We start from the raw sequence: 22,559 nt of genomic DNA, 5'->3' as shown, positions 1-22,559 counted from the left end.
GGGAGGGGGCTCAGGATGGGGAACACATGAACACCCATGGTTGACTCATGTCAATGTATGGCAAAAAAACACTACAATATTGTAAAGTAATCAGCCTCCCATTAAAATAAATTAATTAATTTTATAAAAAGAAATTTAGAAGTGGAGTGTGAAGCAAAAGCAATGCTGACTCCTTGTGGCCATTTTTTGTAACAGCAACTCTAAAAGCTGTGTTCAGTTCAGTCCAGTTGCTCAGTCGTGTCTGACTCTTCACAACCCCATGGACTGCAGCAGTCCAGGCCTCCCTGTCTATCACCAGCTTCTGGATTCCTCCCATCACAGTGAACCCACCACCATCTCAGGCCAGTGCAAATGGGAGGATGAAGGGCTTGTGACACACTGACCTGGATTCTGATGGAACAGAGGTCCAGGGATGTGGAGACAAGAGGGCTCAGGAGTGGGCAGGTGACCTGTGTTATGGGGAGAGTTGTGGACAGGACACCCAGTGGGCAGGTGACCTGTATTATGGGGAGGTCTCCTCTGTGAGGGGAAGACAGACACACACCCACAGGTGTCCCCAGGATGGTGACACAGACACACCAAAGGAGCCCTACGTGACGGGGCACACACACCCACAGGTTCTCCCCATGGTGCCATGCTCAGGGTTCTGACATACTGTTTTGCTGTGTGTTCTACTTGCATCTCATTGAATATTTGGATTAGAAAGAGACTTTTATTCTGAAGGGTTATTGTGAAGAGGAAAGGGGACTATTACAGGAGGATAAGAGTCCTTCAGGGAGGACTACTACTCTAGAGAGGGCATGCTTACATAAAGGTAGGGGCAATATGACTGTAGAGAGGTGACTAATATGATAGAGGGGAGATACAACAATAAATGGGGCTATGACCATGTAGGGGGGATGTTACTGTGGAGAAAGTGAAAGTCATTCATTCATATCTGACTCTATACAGGCCATGGAATTCTCCAGGCCAGAATACTGGAGTGGGTAGACTTTCCCTTCTCCAGGGGATCTTCCTAACCCAGGGAGCGAACCCAGGTCTCCTGCAATGCAGGCGGATTCTTTACCAGCTGAGCCACCAGGGAAGCCCTACTATGGAGAGGGGACTCATAATAAAGGAGGACCCTTACTGTAGTGGGAGACTATTACTGTGGAGGGGGAAAATTTATAATAGAGGGACTCTGATACCGTGGGGGCTGTTACACAGGGGAGGGGCTATGACAATACAGAGACCTATCATAATAAAGGGAACTATTACAATAGAGGGGGACCATTCTGTAGAGGGGGACTATTACAGAAGTTCAGTTCAGTTCAGTCGCTCAGTCATGTCTGACTCTTTGCCACCCCATGAACCGCAGCACGCCAGGCCTCCCTGTCCATTACCAACTCCTGGAGCCCACTCAAACCCATGTTCATTGAGTTGGTGATGCCATCCAACCATCTCTGTCGTCCCCTTCTCCTCCTGCCCTCAATCTTTCCCTACATCAGGGTCTTTTCAAATGAGTCAGCTCTTCGCATCAGGTGGCCAAAGTATCAGAGCTTCAGCTTTAGCATCAGTCCTTCCAATGAACACCCAGGACTGATCTCCTTTAGGATGGACTGGTTGGATCTCCTTGCAGTCCAAGGGACCCTCAAGAGTCTTCTCCAACATCACAGTTCAAAAGCATCAATTCTTCGGCACTCAGCTTTCTTTATAGTCCAACTCTCACATCCATACATGACCACAGGAAAAACCATAGCCTTGACTAGACAGACCTTTGTTGACAAAGTAATGTCTCTGCTTTGCTGTATTACAGAAGAGGCAAAACTATTTATGGAAGGAAGACTCTTACCACAGAGGGAGGCTATTACAATAGAGGAGGACTCTCACTGTTGAGAGAGGACATAAATATTATAGCATATATGAGACTACTACAGTAGAGGGTGGTCTATCATTGTAGAGGGGGGCTATTACTGAACAGAGGGGACTATGACAAAGAGAGAGGGACTATTATAACAGAAAGAGGACTATTACCTTAGGGGTTACTATTATAATAAAGGTGGTCTATTACTGCAGACAGGGACTATTACAATAGAAAGGGACTACTGAAATTGAGGAAGACTATTACTATAGAGTGGGGACTACTAAGATAGAAAGGGGACTATTAATATAGACTAGGGACAGCAGAAAGGGACTATTAGTGGAGAGGGGAAACTATGCCAATAGAGGCAGGACTGTTACAGTAGAAGGGGGACTTGACTGTGGAAGGGGAATACTGACAACAGAGGGAGATTACTAGATGAGAGACTATTACCACAGAGAGAGAATTATTACAATAGGGAGTGGACTGTGACAGTACAGGGGGGCGTTTACTGTAGAGGGAGATTATAGCAATGGAGGACTTTTACTCTAGAAGGGGGATATTAGAGGCAGACTATTATAATTTAAGGGGACTACTGCAATCAAGGAGGACTATTATTGCAGAGAGGGGACTATGACAGTACTAGAAGGGGAACTTTGACAATAGAGGGGGGACTATCACTATATAGTAGGACTATGACATTAGAGGGGGAGCTATTTCAGTAGAGGAGAGACTTTTACTGCAGAGGGGGGACTATTACAACAGAAAGTGAAGTATGACAATAGAGACAGGAATATTAATGTATGGGGTGGAGGACTATGACAGTAAAGGAGAACTATTACCCTATTACTCTTGCCTTCCCTGGTGGCTCAGGCAGTAAAAGCATCTGCCTACAATGTGGGAGACCCAGGTTCAATCCCTGGGTCGGGAAGATCCCCTGGAGAAGGAAGTGGCAACCCACTCCAGTACTATTGCCTGGAGAATCCCATGGATGGAAGAGCCTGGTAGGTTACAATCCATGGGGTCGCAAAGAGTCGGACACAACTGAGCGACTTCTTTTTCACTTTCATTACTCTATTAGATCTCTAATAGAGAACTGTTACCCTATAGGGGGAACTGTTACTATGCCAATAGAGAGGAGCTAACACTGTAGAAGAGGAACCATTACTGGGGGGGGGGTGGCTATGACAATAGAAGAGGAGTAATATGATAAAGGGGGAATATTATTACAGAGGGGAGACTACAACAGTAGCAGAGCAGTTACTGTAGAAGTGAAGTTTTGAGAATAGAGGGCTATTACTCTAAACACTATGACATTAGTGTTGGTCGTTCAGTCGTGTCCAACTCTTTGCGACTCCATGGACTGACCGCATGGAGCCCACCAAGCTCCTCTGTCCATGGGATTCTCCAGCTAAGAATACTGGACTGGGTTGCCATGCCTTTCTCCAACTATGATATTAGAGGGGGCTGTTACTATAGAAGGGGAACTATCACTGTACAGGGGAGAGTATGACAATAGAAGGGGAATATTACTGTAGAGGGGGAACCATGACAACAGAAGGGGACTATTACTATAGAGAGGGGACCTTAAGAATAGAGACAACCCCTGTCCATGGAGAGCAGTAAACACAAAAATAAAGGTCCAGGCGTGTGTTTGCCATGAAAGGAGTCCTGATGGCATGCAGACCACCAGGACACCCACCCATAACAGGAGAGAGGGGACACTCAGACCCTGACTGGAGGCATTCCCAGCTTCTTAGCTGCTCAGGTGGGTGCTTCATCCTGGGAGCCTATCCAGTCACTTTTACTGCAGCAACACCCACCAGATGGAGAGACCGCCTCTGGGGAGTGAAGGGTGTGTGACCTTGTGCCTGGGCTCCATCACCCCTAGGATGGAAGCCCCCATACCTGGAGCCCACAGGCTCAACTGGGCCCCTCTCAGCCCCAAGAGGAGGGGGCTGGTGCACAGTGCGAGGAAGGGGGACCCTCTGGAGGAGGTCGCCGGCTCTAGCCTCAGGGAGAGCAGACTTGAGCTGCTGGGGTCTGTCTGTTGGTCCCTGTCTCCCCGCTCCCTTGCTCCTCCTCAAACCCCCACTTAACCTCCTGTGTCTCTCTCCCGCCTCGCCCTACTTCTGTCTGTCTCTCTTCATGTCTCTGTCCATTTCTCTCTGTCTGTTTCTCTGTCTCTAGAGCACTTCTCCCCTCTCCACCACCCCATCCTCCTTTCTCTTGGAGAGAAGTCCACAGGTACCAGTTTCTCAGAGCCACGCCTCCACGCCACCAGCACCGGGTCTTCTCTATGTCCTATTTTCATTATGCAACACCCCATTTCCTCCCCTAGATCGCCCAGGCTGGGCCTCCGATGGGCTGGCAGGTGAGCTTGCCCGGATCCTTCCTGTGCCACCAAGGTGAACGCCAACTGGATGTTGGTGCTGAGTTCTCAGCTCTGGGACATGCCCTCGCACCACCTCTCCATCCCAGGTGAGGCCCCGCAGGCTTGGCTCAGCAGGGATGCGGCTGCGAGACGGGTCCAAGTGTGGGAAGCCTCAGAGCCAAACATGCACACATGCAGGCACACACAGGCACACTGAACACACACACGCATGCACACACACACACCAAACACATATGCATACATACTGCACACACACACATACACACACCAGCACCTTCCCTTGTCTGTCCACTTTATCCCATTCAACCCGGAAGGTACGAGAACCCCCGAGAGCCTGCCTTCAGGACACATGCCGGCCTCCCTGGGGGGCGGGGTTGTGTCTTCTCAGCCACTCTGTCCTACTCCTGGGGACCCCTCACCTTTCCACCCACGTTTTCCATCAGAGCTTGTGCAGCACCTTCTGCACTTGAGCCTGGAGGGCCCAAAGTTTAAGGGGTCCACCCGCCCCCAAAACAACTCGATAAGTGGTACCAGAACTATCTAATTAAAATGAGGAACCTCTGACTCCAGCCAGTTTGCTTGCAAAAAGTGCTGCAAAGCTCAGCTATGGGCAGGCATCTGGATTTGGGGATGGCCAGTGGTGACCAGGCAGGCGGGCACTTCCAGGGTGACACTGCTGTGCTCAGGCCATCTGAGGGGTGGCCACCAGACACCGTGGCCTGGGAGGGGAGGGTCCCTGCCAGACAGCACCCTGCTCACCTCCTCAAGGTGCAGACGCGCCCCATTCTCCACCAGCACTCCTCTGGCCGTGCAGACACTGGGCCCTGCCCTGGCTCTGTGACCCTGGGCACTGCCCGCTGGGAGCACACATGGACAGTTGGACAAACAGGAAGTGTTGTTTTCTATGGAAGGCAGCTTTAGACTCTTTCTCACCCTCTCAACAGCTGTGGGGTTCTATGCCGGCCACCCCACCCTGCCTGGGAGGAGGGGCCCCCACACGGCTCTGCCCTTGAGAGTGTGGAGCAGACAGGGAACCGTGGACCCAGTCTCTCGGCCCTTCCCGGTGCTTCCTGTGGGGAAAGCTGTGGGGGCCCCACAAGGAGGAGGCTTCTGAGTCTGCAGGACCACAGAGGGGCCCTTGGCCGCTCTCCTTCCTGTTCCCCTTACAAAATAACTCATGATGCCTCTCCCCCAAGCCCAGGCACCACTCATCTGCTTCTGTCTTTGTAAATTTGCCTGTTCTGGACATCTCTTATAAATGGACAGGTAAAATGTGTCCTTCTGTGTCTGCTTCTCTCACTGACCATCGTGTGTTCAAGGTCCATCCATGATGTAGCCTGTGTCAGAACTTCACTCCTTTTCATGGTGACTCATACACCACTGTATGCATGGACCACATGCTGCTGACCCACCCACCCATCCATCCATCCACACACACACCCACCCATCCACTCATCTATCTGTCCATCCACCCACTCACCTATCCATCTACTCATCCATCCAACCAACCCACATCCATCCATAAATCCACCCATCCATCATCCATCCATCCATCCATCTACCGACCAATCCATCATCCACCCATCCACTGATTGACCCATCCACCAACTCACCATCCATTCATCCATCCATCCACTTATCTATCCACCCATCCATCCACTCTTCCATAACATCATCAAATCAAATTATATTATGAACTTGTAAATCCTCCTTCCCATCCCTTGACCCTGAGAATACATAAGAGAAGAAAAAACGAGAAAGAAATAAAGCTAGTCCAAACCTATGTTCAGAGACAGAAGCGAAGGATTTCTGGATTGTCCCCAGGTGACTGCTAAAGTGTGAACCTCTCCACACTGTCTCTGAAACAGATCACACAGATTTAAAAGGGAAAAGAATAACTAAAACCACGCATCAGTGACCACAACATTGGCGTCATAAAGAGCCTGAAAATACTATGAATAACTTCAAAGTACTTGTAACTAGAGAGGGTCTGTCTGTGCTCAGTTGTCTGACTCTTTGCAGCCCCATGGACTGTACCCGCCAGGCCCCTCTGTCCATGGGATTCTCCAGGCAAGAATAATGGAGTAGGTTCTCATTCCCTTCCCAGGGGATCTTCCCAACCCAGGGATCACCCCTGCATCTTTTACGCCTCCTGCTTTGGCAAGCGGGCTCTCTGCCACGAGAACCACCTGGGAAACAACAAACCATAAAATCAAAAGCCATCTTAAGCCTTTCCTGTCCCAAAACGGGATTCCTTAAATAAATTGACTTTCACTTTCTCACTTCTGCAGAGACCCCATTTCGAGACAAGATTCAGTCCCCAGGACTCAGTGGATATGACTTTCGGGACTCCGCCATACCCCGAGGCGCTTTAGCTGTGCATCGTTAGGGCAGCTTGGGGGCACAGAGGACAGGCTCAGGGGGTGATGTGTCCCCTGCCTGGTTTGCCTGCAGGGAGCCACAGCACGATGACCTACTGCCTGAACAAGAAGTCACCCATCTCTCACAAGGAGTCGAGGCTGCTGCAGCTTCTGGGCAAAGTGCTGCCATGTGTCACTCTGCCCGTGGTGCTCAAGAGGTCCACCACCCAGGTGAGGGTCTGCGGGCATGCCTGGGCCCTGGACCCAGCTCCAGCCGCTAGTGTCACCCACAGGGGGCGGTGTCCTTATCCCTCTTGGGGAAACGGGATTGAGAACAAACCTGCTGTAAAGCAGAATTGCTGTTTAGTCGCTCAGTCATGTCTGACTCATTGCGACCCCATGGACTGTGGTCTGCCAGGCTCCTCTGTCCATGGGATTCTGCAGGCAAGAATACTGGAGTGTGTTTCCATGCCCTCCTCCAGGAGATCTTCCCCACCCAGAGAGCCTCCCAGAAAGGTAGGAAAGGACACAGCTTGACTGTGGAACCAGCCTGAAGCCAGAACGGGGACCCATGGACTAACAGCATCACCGTCTGAAGTCACAGAGGCTGGGGGAGCTGGGAGGGGAAGGGGGAGGCTGGGTCCCGCCCTTTGTGCAGCTGAGCTGACACCAGAGCTCCTTCCTGGTCCCAGATAAGCAATAGCTGAGTTCCCATGTCCTCTGAGGTGGGTTTACGTTTGCACCCCAGCACCCACTCCAGGGAGACTTTCTTGGTGGTGCAGATGGTAAAGAATCAGCCTGCAATGCATGGGACCCGGGCTAGATCCCTGGATCGGGAAGATCCCATGGAGGAGAAAATGGCACCCAACTGTAGTATTCTCACATGGGAGGTCCCAGGGACAGAGGAGCCTGGAAGGCTAGAGTCCATGGGGTCACAGAGAGTCGAGACGACTGAAGCAACCGAGAACACACGCACGCACTCACACCCGTCCCCTGTAGTGCTTCTCCAGGGTGGATCGGGGGTTTTATGGGGTGCAGAGAAGCCAGGGTGGGACGCAGTCATTGTGGAGGATGGAGAGGAGTCAATGGCGGGGGCCGTGTCTGTGGGGATGGAGCACCCAATTGACAGTGGTCCTGTCACTGGCACACACATTACCCAGGGGGTGGATGCAGGATGGGGTAGAAAACCCATCTGGGCTCAGGTGCCCTCAGGAGCAGGGGCCCACCTGGGCGGGACAGATGGCCCCTGCCTTCCTGTACCCGCACTTGAGGGGCACTCATATTCCTGGTTTTTCTGCTCCTGGGCTGGTCCTCCCAAGAGGACAAGAGGCTGTCAAGCACAGCTCTTACCTGTGTGATTGCTTCCTCCTGGGAGGTCCCTGGTTGCTGGAATCCTCCTCAGGGGATCTGATTGGCAGAGAGCCAGGGCTGGAATGGGAACAACTACATTCTTGCTTGCATCAGGTGCCTAAGCCTGGCCTTAAGAGCTCACACCCAGAGGAGGGAGTGAGCAGCAGGGGGTCCACCAGAGCCCGGGAGTCCTGCAGGACTGGGGTCCCTCTGCTCGGAGGGTCCCTTGGTGCTGGGTCCCTCTCTTCTGCGTCCCTCCAGGGAAGGGTCCCCTCCATACTGGGGGACCTCGGTGCCATGGTCTCAAGTGGTATGGCTGCCAAAGAGATCTGGGTGTGTGCGGGGTGGGGGGCACAGGTGGTCTTTCAGGGGGTGTTTAAGATCAGCGGCTGCAGCAGCACTTCATTTAATCCTTGTAGAGGTGGATGGCAAGTGCCTGACAATAGCTGACAATACTCATATGAATCTTTGTTTTTTCTTTTAATTTGGATTGTGGGGAGGAGGGGGGCTGTGACATCCTTCCCCTTTTTTATCCTTATATCTTTTTCTTTTTCCATTATGACTCTGTGTAGAGAACACAGTACCATTTACTGCTACTAGTTTAGTTAATATTAGTTTTTTGCTTTTCCTTTTATTTTGGATAGAGAGAATCTATTATTTTCTTCCCCACTTTTTTATCCTCATGTTTTTTTCTTTTCCCATTATGACTCCTTGTAGAGAACACAGTACATTTTCTGCTACGAATTTATATTAGGGCTTCCCTGGTGGCTAGTTGGTAAAGAATCTGCTTGCAATGAGGGTGATGTGGGTTCCATCCTGGGTTGGAAAGATCTGGAGAATGGAAAGGCAACCCACTCCAGTAATCTTGCCTGGATAATTCCATGGACAGAGGGATCTGGTGAGCTACAGTCCACCGGATCGAAATGAGTTGGAAACAACTGAGCAACTTTCACTTTTCAATGTACGTTAAAGTTATTTTTTGCTTTCTCCTGTCTTATTTGTGTCGTGGACAGATGTTTTGTCCTTTCGTTCTCTTCCCTTGATTCCTTCTTGCCTTTCCTAGTGCTGTTTGTGGGGGTGGGCACAGACCTCTGTGGGTCTAGTGTGTCCTCATGTCCAAGGGTCCAGCTTGGGTGTCATGGAGACTTGGCATTGAACCCACAGGGAGCTTCCACCCAGGGTCTGCCTGAAGGAGGGTGAGGCTTGACTCTGCAGGAACACCCCACCAAGACCACAGTCTCGACCCGGGCTCTGTGCTCCACATGACCAGTGACCATGGGGACTCTGTTCCCAGAAGCAGTGCCTCAACCCCAGCAGCACCAACACGGTTGATTTCACAGTGGCCAATGTGGCCCTCAGTTGGGCATCCTCAGTGCATGCCCAGCCCCTGAGTGGGGGGCCACCCTCTGTGCCCAGCACAGATGACCGACCTCTGTGTGCAGGTGCTGAGCATCATGAAGCACGTGGATGCTGGTGTGAGGACCTGCAGATGGCGCACATGGAAGAGGGCACCGAGCGGAACCTGCACTCTGGCCACATGGTGTACATGACGGCCCTCACGGAGGTGGGGGTGGGGGCAGGGGTACGGACAGGGGGTCCGCCAGCCAGGGACACCACGTCTGGCCCAGGCAGGAGGGGGAGTGCCTCTGAGGGGATGGGCACACGTCCACTCAGGTGGACATGTGGTCACTCCAGGCAGGAGAGGCTGACCTCTAAGGGGACAACACAGGTCCACTCCAGTTAGAAGATGTTGACCTCTAAGGGGATGGACACACATCCACTCAGACAGACACACATCAACTCAGATGGACACAAAGTCACTCCAGGCAGGAGAGGCTGACCTCTAAGGGGACAACACAGGTCCACTCCCATTAGAGGACACTGACCTCTAATGGGACAGACACACGTCCACTCCAGGCATGAGAGGGCTGACCTCTGGCATCAGTCACTCAGAATTCCCGACCAACGTGCGTTTCTAAACTCACACCCGCACCCCTGGCCTCTGGGGTGTCTCCCAGAATTTGGCTATACCAGGTCCCTGGTATATACACGTCTTTTCCTGTGTCCAGTTTTAGGGTGTCCAGTCCATTCTCTCGGCTGCTGGCCAAGTCACTCAATGTCCCACCCTGGCCTCAGACCCCAGTGCCCCCACGACAGAACCTAATGACCCTTGGGGTCTGGAGGTTCTGTCCTGGGCCTCAGTGTGCATGTACCCTGCTGGCCTCGTACGCTCCCTGGAGTACAGACTTCACACGATATTATAAGCAATGCTCTCTGCTGCTGTGCATGCACACACATATGCATAACCGTGCACACACAGACCCTGAACACATGCACACCTGTGTGAGCACCTGTACCTACTGAAGTGTGTACATACACACACACACACACACACACACACACACACACCAGCACACCAGAGCAATGCCATGGCTCCCCACTGCCACTCAAGAGAGGCTGGGTCCCTTAGGAGCATGACATAAAGACATGCTTTATGTCTTTGTGTGTCAGGACACCCCAACCCGTCTGTAGAGTGGCTGTGCTGGGGGAATTCCCCACCCATGACCCTCTGTTTCTCAGTACAAGGCCCTTCACCCCACCCCCACCCAGGACATGCTCACGGAGATCTGAGTGGCTGGAGAACCACCCCCAGGAAGTGGTTATCTTGGCATGCAGGAACTTTAAGGGCGTGATACAGGACCTGCACGAGTACCTGATGGGCTGCATCAAGAACATCTTTGGGGACATGCTGTGTCCCCATGGGGTGTGAGCAGGGGCCACAGGCTCCCCATGCTCTTGGCAGCGGGGGTGGTGGGAGCACTAGGCCTCACTGTAATCAGACTATCCACTCACTGCGTGAGGCTGATTCAGGCACCAGGTGATGCTGCTCATGGAACCCCAGTAATCCACCCACCACTGTCTCCACTCAAACACCCCAATGACCAGCCCATCACTGGTCACAGGCACCCCCAATAATCCACCCTGCCTGGTCTCTATTCAGACACCCCCAAAATCCATCAATCATGCCTCACAATGCCCCAGTAATCCACCTGCCATTTTCTATCAAAAACCCCAATAATCCATCCACCTCTGTTTCCACTCAGGCACCCCAGTAATCGACCCATCACTGCTCAAGACACCCCAATAACCCACCCATCACTGTCTCCACTCAGACACCCTAGTAATCGACCCACTAGTGTCTCTACTCAGACATGCCAATAACCCACCCATGACTGTCTCTTCTCACAGAGAACCCAATAACAAGCCCATCACTGCTCATAGACACCCTAATAATCCACACATCACTGTAGCTTCTCAGACACCCCCAATAACTGACACATTGTGTCACAAGGCACCCCAATAACCCCTGTGCACATGTCTCACAGGCACCCGGGTAATTCTCCCCCTAGGAGGTGCTGACTCTGCACCAGCTGTGGTCCCAGGGCCAGCAGGTCATCCTGTCGTACAAGGACGAGGCATCCGTGAGTCAGCATGCAGAACTGTGGCCCGGTATCCCCTACCGGTGGGGGAACCAGGTGAAGCCCAGAGACCTCGTCCACCACCTGGAGCTCATGAAGAGCTGCAGCCACCCAGGGGAGTGCTGCCTTCAAACCGGGACACCTGGTCACATGCATGTCCTAGTGCATGGGGCTGGCTTTGGGTTCAAGTGGAGAAATGGGACAGGATGTATTAGGGGACGTTATTCTGTTCAGCACATGGGGACCAGAGCATGGACATTCTTGGGGATGTTACCGTGTCCACCACAGGGGGTCAGGATGTAGACAGGATGTGGACATCCATGTGGACATTATTGTGTCCACCACACAGGGCCAGGACATGGACATCTTTGGGGTCACTGTCCAGCCCGCCTGCCCTCTGTAACAGGAGAAATTCATGAATCAACACCCCTGTGAGCCCCTGCTGTCTGAACTTTGGTCTCTGTCGGATATCTGAATCTCTGACCTCTGCGGAGGCCAGAGTCTGGGTGAGTGATGGCACAGCTTGGTGACTGCATGGGCAGGTGACCCCATGGGTTAGGGGTCACATGGGTGGGTGACTACATGGGTGGGTGACCCCATGGGTTACTGGTCACATGGGCGGGAGACCGTGTTGGTTGGAGATCGCATGGGTGGGTGACTGTGTGGGTGGGTGACCAGTTTGAGTTGCTGAGTGCAGGGTGGGTTACCATGTGAGTTGCTGACCCGGTGAGTGGGTGACCGCTTGGGCGGGTGACGGTGTGAGTCGGTCATCATGTGGACAGGTGAGCGCATGCCCTCACAGGTTAGTGACCCCATGGGTGGGTGCCCACGGGGGTTGGTGGCCAGTGAAGGGATCACTGCATGGGGTAGTGACCCCGTGGGTGGGGGACCATGTGAGTCGGTGACCACATGGTTTGGTTGGCCACATGACTCCGTGGGTTAGTGGCCGCACACGTGGGCGGCTGACCCCACAGCCGGCACCATGAACAGCAGCCCCTCTCTTGTCCCAGGCAGGCTGATGGTGGCTGGCATCAACCTCTCAGAGAACCTGGAGTTTGTCCGCGTCCACCCGGCCTGGTCCCTGGAGAAGCTGACCCAGTGGGGGCTCCCCTACCTTTGTGCATGGGTGCGGGGCCAGTGCCCGGGGTCGGCCACCCGCTGTACCAACACCGTCGCAGGCGAATTCATCTGGGCTGACGGGTTTGTTGGTGACGTCATTGGGTTGAACTGGAAGCTGCTTGGGGCTGAAGGACGCCGCATGTGAGGAGCTGGGCATCACAGAGGCTGCGTCTCAGTCACGTCCTGCGACGATACCTGCCTGAACCGGAAGCCGCCTCGGGGATGAGGGACGGCGCACCGAGGAGCTGGGCCTTGCGAAGGCAGCTTCTCGTTCGCATCCTGTGACGTCACCGGCCTGAACCGGAAGCGCCTCGGGGCTGTCCGTTGGCACGTTGAGGAGCTGGGCGTTGCGGAGGCTATTCTCAGCCCTGTCCTTTGGGGCTTGTCATCCGTCGACGCGTCCACTGAATGTGGGTGACTGCCGAGGTGGGGCCAGGTGGCAGGGTCCATGGTCTCCTCGGTCCTCCTTGTGTCTCTCGGTGACTGCAGGGTGTGAGGGGATAATTAAAGGTGAGTGCACTCAGAGAACCTGGAGTTTGTCCGCGTCCACCCGGCCTGGTCCCTGGAGAAGCTGACTCAGTGGGGGCTCCCCTGCTTTTGGGCATGGGTGCGGGGCCAGTGCCCAGGGTCGGCCACCGGCCATACCAACATTGTCGCAGGCGAATTCATCTGGGCCGACGGGTTTGTTGGTTCTCAGGTCTGTGGTTTCCCCATGGGAGAGGCTGGGGTGCCCCCTCTCCCCAGGCACTGAGACTAGCAGACGGTGACCCCCAGCTGGGGAGGGGAGGAGGCACTATGACATAGTGTCCATAGGCGGGGACTGAGCGCATAGCGATCCCACTGAGAAATCCCTTTTATTAGATAAGGGGCTTCCCTGGTGGCTCACTTAAGAAGGCCTTCTTATCTCTCCTTGCTAGTCTTTGGGACTCTGCCTTCAGGTGGCTATATCTTTCTGTGTCTCCTTTGCCTTTCTCTTCTCTTCTCATCTATTTGTGAGGCCTCCTCAGACACCCACTTTGCCTTTTTGCATTTCTTTTTCTCGTGGATGGTTTTGATCACCACCTCCTGTACAATGTTAAGAACCTCCATCCACAGGTCTTCTGGTACTCTGTGTGCCAGATCTAACCCTTGAATCTATTTGTCACTTCCAGTGTATACTCACAAGGGATTTGAAAAAAAGCAAAGAAACAGAGGAAAACAATACAGTGGGAAAGACTGGCGATCTCTTTAAGAAAATGAGAAATGCGGAGGGAACATTTCATACAAAGACAGGCACAATAAAGGACAGAAACGTTATGGGCCTAACTAAAGCAGAAGAGATTAAGAAGAGGTAGCAGGAATACACAGAAGAACTGTTAAAAAAATCTTAATAACCTGGATAACCACGATGGTGTGATCACTCACCTAGAGCCAGACATCCTGTAGTGCAGACACATGGGCCTTAGGAAGCAGCAGTACGAGCAAAGCTAGTGGAGGTGATTAAATTGTAGCTGAATGCTTTCAAATCCTAAACGGTGGTGCTGTTAAAGTGCTGCACTCAATATGCCAGCCAGTTTGGAAAACTTGGCAGTGGCCACAGGACTGGAAAAGGTCAGTTTTCATTTCAATCCCAAAGAAGGGCAATGCCAGGCAGTGTTCAAACTACCGCACAACTGCACTCATTTCACATGCTAGGAAGGTAATGCTCAAAATCCTTCAAGCTAGGCTTCAAGAGTATATGACCCAAGAACTTCACAGTCCACACATTCATTTTTTTAAATTTAATTTAATTTTTAAACTTTACAATATTGTATTGGTTTTGCCATATATCAAAATAAGCAACCTAGATGTCCATCAGCAGATGAATGGATAAGAAAGCTGTGGTACATATATACAATGGAGTATTCCTCAGCCATTAAAAAGAATACATTTAAATCAGTTCTAATGAGGTGGATGAAACTGGAGCCTATTATACAGAGTGAAGTAAGCCAGAAAGAAAAACACCAATACAGTATACTAACTCATATATATGGAATTTAGAAAGATGGTAACAATAACCCTGCGTACGAGACACACATTCAAACAGTTGATTCTAAATGCACAGTGATGCCACAAAGATGGTCAAGGCAAAGACACACAATGTGATTTTATTTATGTCTAAATCAGTGAAACAAAATATTCACTGCAAGGTACAAACTTTTTTATCATGAAAAATCTTATATTTGAATATGAAATATCCTGCTGAAATTGAAAAAATATGTTTTAAAGTGAAATTCTTTAATTGTCAATTATTTTGAGACTATGGGAAAAAAGAAAATAAAATTACGTTCATTGGGGCTGCTTCAGTTCAGTTCAGTCGCTCAGTCATGTCCAACTCTTTTCATTGGGGGCTGCTTAAACTTTCACAGATTTTTTTTCTTAAAAATTCCCTTACAGTTTTACAGTCTTAATTAGACATAAAATGATCAGTAGATTTTATACTATGTTTGTTTTCTGAACATTTTCATTTCCTTTAATTTATGAATGTAACTGGAATATTTTTCTATTAAGTGAGTATTAAAAATTACTCCTCTCTCCTGTATGGAACACACTGCTTGCCCTACTGTTGGGAGACATTTTATTGCCTAAAACCTTTCATAATTCAACTCTACGATCTAGGTTTTTTGTTTGTTTGTTTTGCTTTGTTTAGGCTGAGAATTTTCTCATCTATTTTTAGTATCTTCAGAGTCTCTGTTAGGCATACGTCTGCTGTTGTTGCCTTGCACAGTCGTGTCCCAACTCTTTGCCACCCCATGGACTGTAAGCCCACCAGTCTCTTCTGTTCACGGGGATTCTCCAGGCAAGAATACTGGAGTGGGTTGCCATGCTCTCCTTCAGGGGATCTTCCTGACCCAGAGATGGAATTCGCACCTGCTATGGCTCCTGCATTGCAGGTGGATTTTTTACCACTGAGGGAAAATAGATCATGTATACATGAAACCCACTTTAATTATGAAGACTCATAATTGGCGAAAAGCAAAGATGGAGAAGCCCAAACAAGCATTTATCTTTTACCAATTAATAATAAGAAAACCCCCTTCATTTCAATTTGTCTTCCTTTATTTTTTCAATTAACTTTTCATTGAAGGATGATTGCTTTCCAGAATTTTGGTGTTTTCTGTCAAACTTCAACATAACAGTCTTTCTTAACTCATAGTTTCTCTTCAATATCATCTTATCCTGTGTCAATAACTTCTTTTAACATTTCTTACAGACAAGTTATCTGCTGAGCATGAATTCCCCAATTTTTGTTGATATGAGAATATCTCCTTCTCCTTTGCTTTTGAAGGATAATATTCCTGGACATAGAAGTTAATTTCAGTAGTTTTTTTTTAAAAAAGCATTTTATTTATTGACATGTTGTACCTGTACCATGGATTTACTAGTTAAGCTGTATAATTCATTGATTTGTAACTTATTCATAGGTTGAATAACCATAACCACAGCCTCATTCTAGAATATTTTCATCACTTCAATGGGAAACACTCTCCAGTTGGCAGACATTTTCCATTTGCCCCTTCATCTGGGCCCTTTCATTCACTCCTCTGTTTTCCGTCTTTAGAGCATTACCTAATCTGGGACATATGCATTCACATGAACAGTATAATGCAATACACAGCCTTTTGTTCCCGGCTTCTTTTAATTAACATAATCATTTCAGAGCGCTAGCATGGAATAGCTTGTATAAGAACTCCATTAATTTGATGGGGCCAAATAATTTTGCATTGCATGTTTTATTTATTTGATCACCAGTTGATGGACATTTGAGTTATTTCAACTTTTTAAACTTTTTTTAGTTTATTTCTTTTTAAACTTTATTTTTAATTTAATAATTTAAAAATTTTAAATTTAATGGCTTTTTCTGCATCTATTTAGGTTATCATATGATTTTTAGCTTTCCTCTGGTTAATATGGTCTGTCACATTGATTGATTTGCAAATATTGAAGAATCCTTGCATCCCTGGAATAAACCCAACTTGATCGTGGTTTTTGATGTGTTGTGGAATTCTGTTTGCTAAAATTTTGATGAGGATTTTTTTGCATCCATGTTCATCAATGATATTGGTTTGTAGTTTTCTTATTTGGTCTTGTCTTTGTCTGGTTTTGATATCAGGGTGATGGTAGCCTTGCAGAATGAGTTTGGAAGTGTTCCTTCCTCTGCAGTTTTTTGAAAGAGTTTTAGAAGGATAGGCATTTGCTCATCTCTGAATGTTTGATAGAATTCACCTGTGAAGCCACCTGGTCCTGGACTTCTGGCTTTGGGGAATTTTTCAATCACAGCTTCGATTTGGAGCTTGTAATTGGGTTGTTCATAATTTCTATTTCTTCCTGGTTCAGTCTTGGAAGATTGAGTTTTTCTAAACATCTGTCCATTTCTTCCAGGTTATCCATTTTATTGCCATAGAGTTGTTCATAATAGTCTCTTATAATCCTTTGTATTTCTGCATTTTCTGTTGTAACCTCTCCTTTTTCATTCCTAAGTTTGTTGATTTGATTCATCTCTCTATTGTTCTTGATAAGTCTGGCTAAAGGTTTATCAATTTTGTTTATCTTCTCAAAGAACCAGCTTTTAGTTTATTAATCTTTGATATTGTTTCTTTCATTTATTTTTCATTTATTTCTGTTCAGATCTTTATGATTTCTTTCCATGTACTAATTTTGGCTATTTTTTGTTGTTCTTCTTTATCGGTTGTTTTAGGAGTCAATTGAGGTTATCTATTCGATGCTTTTCTTGAGTTAGGGTCGTATTGCTACAAACTTCCCTCTTAGAACTGCTTTTCCTGCATCCCATAGGTTTTGAATTGTTGTGTTTTCGTTGTCATTTTTTCCTAGAAAGTTTTCAATTTCCATTTTTATTTCTTCAGTAACCTGTTGGTTATTTAGAAACATGTTGTTTAATCTCCACGTGTTTGTGTGTCTTACAGTTTTTTTTTTCTACTACTTGATATCTAGTCTCATAGTGTTGTGGTCAGAGAAGATGCTTGATACAAGTTCAATTTTGTTAATTTTACTGAGGTTTGATTTGGGACCCAAGATGTGGTCTATCCTGGAGAATGTACCATGTGCACTTGAGAAGAAGGTGTATTCTTCTCCATTTGGATGGCATGTCCTCAAGATACCAATGAGATTCATCTCATCTCATGTGTCATTTAAGAGATGTGTTTCTGTATTAATTTTCTGTTTTGATGACCTGTCCATTGGTGTGAGTGGGGTGTTAAAGTCGACTATGATTGTTTTACTGTCACTTTCTCTTTTAATGTCTGTTAGTGTTTGTCTTATGTATTGAGGTGCTCCTGTGTTGGGGGCATAGGTGTTTACAATTGCTATGTCTTCATCTTGTATTGATCCCTTCATCACTATGTAGTGTCCTTTAACTATTGTAATCGTCTTTAGTTTAAGGTATGATAAGAGGATTGCTATTCCATATTTCTTTTGATTCCCATATGCATGGCATGTATTTTTCCATCCTGTCACTTTCAGTCTATATGTGTCCTTAGGTCTGAAGTGGGTTTCTTGTAGACAGCATGTACATGGGTCTTTTTCTTTTAAATTAATGTATTTATTTTAATTGGAGGCTACTTACTTTGCAGCATTGTGGTGGGTTTTGCCATATATTGAGTTGAATCAGCCATGGGTGTTCATATCTTCTCCATCCTGAAACCCCGACCATTTCTCTCCCCATCCCATCCCTCAGGGTTTTCCCAGTGCACCGGCTTTGAGTGCCCTATGTCATGCATCAAAGTTGGATGGGTGATCTATTTCACATATCGTAATATGCATGTTTCAGTGCTAGTCTCTCAAGTCATCTCACCCTGGCCTTCTCCCACAGAGTCCAAAAGTCTGTTTCTATGTGTCCGTTTTGCTGTGTCGCATATATGGTCATCGTTGCCATCTTTCCCATATATATGTGTTAATATACTCTATTGGTGTTTTTCTTTCTGACTTACTTCACTCTGTAAAATAGGCTCCAGTTTCATCCACCTCATTAGAACTAATTCAAATGCATTCTTTTTATTTGCTGAGTAATATTTTATTGTGTATATTTACCTCAGCTTTCTTATCCATTTGTCTGCCAAAGGACATCTAGGTTGCTTCCATGTCCTGAGTATTGTAAACAGTGCTTCGATTAACAATGAGGTACACATGTCTGTTTCAATTCTAGTTTCCTCGGTGTTTATGTCATATGGCAATTCTATTTCCAGTTTTTTTTAGGAATCTCCACACTGTTCTCTGGAGTGGCTGCACTAGTTTGCATTCAAAGAACTAGTCAGTTCTTTGCATCAGGTGGCCAAAGCATTGGATTTTCAGCTTCAGCATCAATCCTTCCAATGTATATTCAGGACTGATTTCCCTTAGGATTGACTGGTTTGATTTCCTTGCAGATCAAGGGACTCTGCAGAGTATATATGTGTATGAATCAATATTTGTTGTGCTTATGCTGCCCTCTCATGGAGAAATAGAAGAATGCTAATGAATGTAATTTATAAAATCCAGATGTATTCTCTCATATGTATATGTGTGTATGAATAAATATTTACGGTGTTTATGCTGCCCTTTCGTGAAGAATGCTTATGAATGTAATTTAGAAATCCAGATGTGTTCTCTCATATGTATATGTCAGTTCATATGTATATGTTAATTGCTCAGTCGTGTCTGTCTCTTTGTGACCCCATGGACTGCAGCACACCAGGCTTCGCTGTCCATCACCAACTCCCGGAGCTTACTCAAACTCATGTCCATCGAGTCCATGATGGCATCCAACCACCTCATCATCTGTCATCCCCTTCTTCTCCGGTGTTCAGTCTTTCCCAGCATCAGGGACTTTTCCAATGAGTCAGTTCTTCACATCAGGTGGGGAAAGTGTGTGGGTATGAATAAATATTTACTGTACTTTAGCTGCCCTCTCATTGAGAAATAGAAGGCTGCTTATGAATTTACTTCATAAAATCTGAATGTATTTTCCCATATGTATCAGTTCAGTTCAGTCGCTTAGTCATGTTTGACTCTGCGACCCCGTGAATTGCAGCACGCCAGGCCTCCCTGTCCACCACCAACTCCCAGCGTTCACTCAGACTCACGTCCATCCACTCACGTCAGTGATGCCATCCAGCCATCTCATCCTCTGTTGTCCCCTTCTCCTCCTGCCCCCAATCCCTCCCAGCATCAGAGTCTTTTCCAATGAGTCAACTCTTCACATGAGGTAGCAAAAGTACTGGAGTTTCAGCTTTAGCAGCATTCCTTCCAAAGAAATCCCAGGGCTGATCTCCTTCAGAATGGACTGGTTGGATCTCCTTGCAGTCCAAGGGACTCTCAAGAGTCTTCTCCAACACCACAGTTCAAAAGCATCAATTCTTCGGTGCTCAGCCTTCTTCACAGTCCAACTCTCACATCCATACACGACCACAGGAAAACCCATAGCCTTGACTAGACGGACCTTTGTTGGCAACGTAATGTCTCTGCTTTTGAATATGCTATCTAGGTTGGTCACAGCTTTCCTTCCAAGGAGTAAGTGTCTTTTAAATTCATGGCTGCAGTCACCATCTGCAGTGATTTTGGAGCCCCCAAAAATAAAGTCTGCCACTGTTTCCACTGTTTCCCCATCTATTTCCCATGAAGTGATGGGCCTGGATGGCATGATCTTCATTTTCTGAATGTTGAGCTTTAAGCCAACTTTTTCACTCTCCACTTTCACTTTCATCAAGAGGCTTTTTAGTTCCTCTTCACTTTCTGCCATAAGGGTGGTGTCATCTGCATATCTGAGGTTATTGATATTTCTCCCGGCAATATTGATTCCAGCTTGTGCTTCTTCCAGTCCAGCGTTTCTCATGATGTACTCTGCATATAAGTTAAATAAGCAGGGTGACGGTATACAGCCCTGACGTACTCCTTTTCCTATTTAGAACCAGTCTGTTGTTCCATGTCCAGTTCTAACTGTTGCTTCCTGACCTGCATACAGATTTCTGAAGGGGCAGGTCAGGTGGTCTGGTATTCCCATGTCTCAGAATTTTCCACAGTTGACTGTGATCCACACAGTCAAAGGCTTTGGCATAGTCAATAAAGCAGAAATAGATGTTTTTCTGGAACTCTCTTGTTTTTTCCATGATCCAGCGGATGTTAGCAATTTGATCTCTGGTTCCTCTGCCTTTTCTAAAACCAGCTTGAACATCAGGAAGTTCATGGTTCACGTATTGCTGAAATGTGGCTTGGAGAATTTTGAGCATAACTTTACCAGCATGTGAGATGAGTGCAATTGTGTGGTAGTTTGAGCATTCTTTGGCATTGCCTTTCTTTGGGATTGGAATGAAAACTGACCTTTTCCAGTCCTGTGGCCACTGTTGAGTTTTCCAAATTTGCTGGCATATTGAGTGCAGCACTTTCATGGCATCATCTTTCAGGATTTGAAATAGCTCATATGTATGCTGCTGCTAAGTCACTTCAGTCATGTCTGACTCTGTGCGACCCCATAGATGGCAGCCCACCAGGCTCCCCCGCCCCTGGGATTCTCCAGGCAAGAACACTGGAGTGGGCTGCCATTTCCTTCTCCAATGCATGAAAGTGAAGTCGCTCAGCCATGTCCGACTCTTCGCGACCCCATGGACTGCAGCCTATCAGGCTCCTCCGTCCATGGGATTTTCCAGGCAAGAGTACTGGAATGAGTTGCCATTGCCTTCTCTGTGTGTATGAATAAATATTTATTGTGCTTATGCTGCCATCTCGTGGAGAAATAGAAGAATGATTGTGAATGTATAAAATCCAGATGTATTCTTTACATGTTGAAAATGATACTGTATAACTTTGTTAAAAATTAATATATGCTCATAACAGAAAATATAAAGTTGGTAGAAAAGTACAAAGAAAGAACAAAATCACCCATGATCTCATTTAACATTGGCTCAGCATTCTGAGTTCCTGGGACAGGGAGATAAAAAGATGAGGGTGTGCTAGTTCTTTTATTATAAAATCATCTTTTCTGCTATTAGAATGTTAACATAGAACTTGGTTTTGATACGTGATTCTTGCTTTGTTTATTATCTTTAAGTCTCTGCTTTTACAAAGACCTAGCAATTTGTCCCTGTTTAGAGACTGTTTGCTTCAAGGTTGTTTTGTTTTTCCCATTTTTGCTATAATTAAAAAAAATGTTACATGTCATGGCTATGGTAAATAGTGATGCAGTGAACATTGGGGTGCATGCATCTTTTTGAATTAAGGTTTTCTCCAGGAAAATGCCCAGGAGTAGGCCATATGGACATCGTATTTTTTGTTTTCTAAGGAGCTGCCATAGAGTTCACCATATCGGTGGTACCAATTTACATGCCCTCTCACAATGCAAGAGGGTTCCCTGTTCTCAACGCTCTCTCCAAATTATTGTTTGTAGAGTTTTTGATGAGGGCTATTTGGACTGGTGTGAAGTAATACCCCATTGTAGTTTTGATTTGCATTTCTCTGGTAACTAGTGATGTTGAGCATCTTTTCAAGTGTTTGTTGGCCATCTGTATGTCTTCTTTGGAAAAATGTCTATTTAGATCTGCCCATTTATTGAGTGTTTTTTTTTTTTTTTAATCCTGGGCTACACGTGCTGTTTGTATATTTTGGAGAGTAATGCCATGATAACTAATGAGAACTATCTGTATAGCACAGGTAACTGTCCTCAGTGCTATGTGGTGACCTAAATGGGAAGGAAACTGAAAAAGGACGATGCATACACATATATACAAATACACACATACATGCAACTGGTTTACTTTGCTGTACAGCAGTAAGTAACACAACACTGTAAAGCAACTACATGTGTACATACCTTAGGCTCCATTTACAGAAAGTTCTAGATGAGGCAAAGCTAATGTTTACTGATAGAACTGAGAACAGGGGTTGCATCGGGGAAGGGGAGTGTGGGGAAGGGACCCAAGAGTTTTCCTAGGATGGTGGGAAAAAATATTGCAGTGAACATCATATATATAATCTTCGTGAAATTGCATAAATACTTCTGCAATGTAAAT

General features: G+C 47.3%; 1 pseudogene; it reads left to right on the top strand.

The window, feature by feature from the left end:
* The first annotated feature begins 4,202 nt into the window (after positions 1-4,202).
* Positions 4,203-12,688, top strand: LOC113887534 (annotated as a pseudogene).
* The last annotated feature ends 9,871 nt before the right edge of the window (positions 12,689-22,559 follow it).

The sequence above is a fragment of the Bos indicus x Bos taurus genome, chromosome X (genome assembly GCF_003369695.1).
Source record: "Bos indicus x Bos taurus breed Angus x Brahman F1 hybrid chromosome X, Bos_hybrid_MaternalHap_v2.0, whole genome shotgun sequence".
Classification (NCBI taxonomy): domain Eukaryota; kingdom Metazoa; phylum Chordata; class Mammalia; order Artiodactyla; family Bovidae; genus Bos; species Bos indicus x Bos taurus.
The sequence above is the reverse complement of the archived record's forward strand: the minus strand, read 5'-3'. Positions and strand labels throughout refer to the sequence as shown.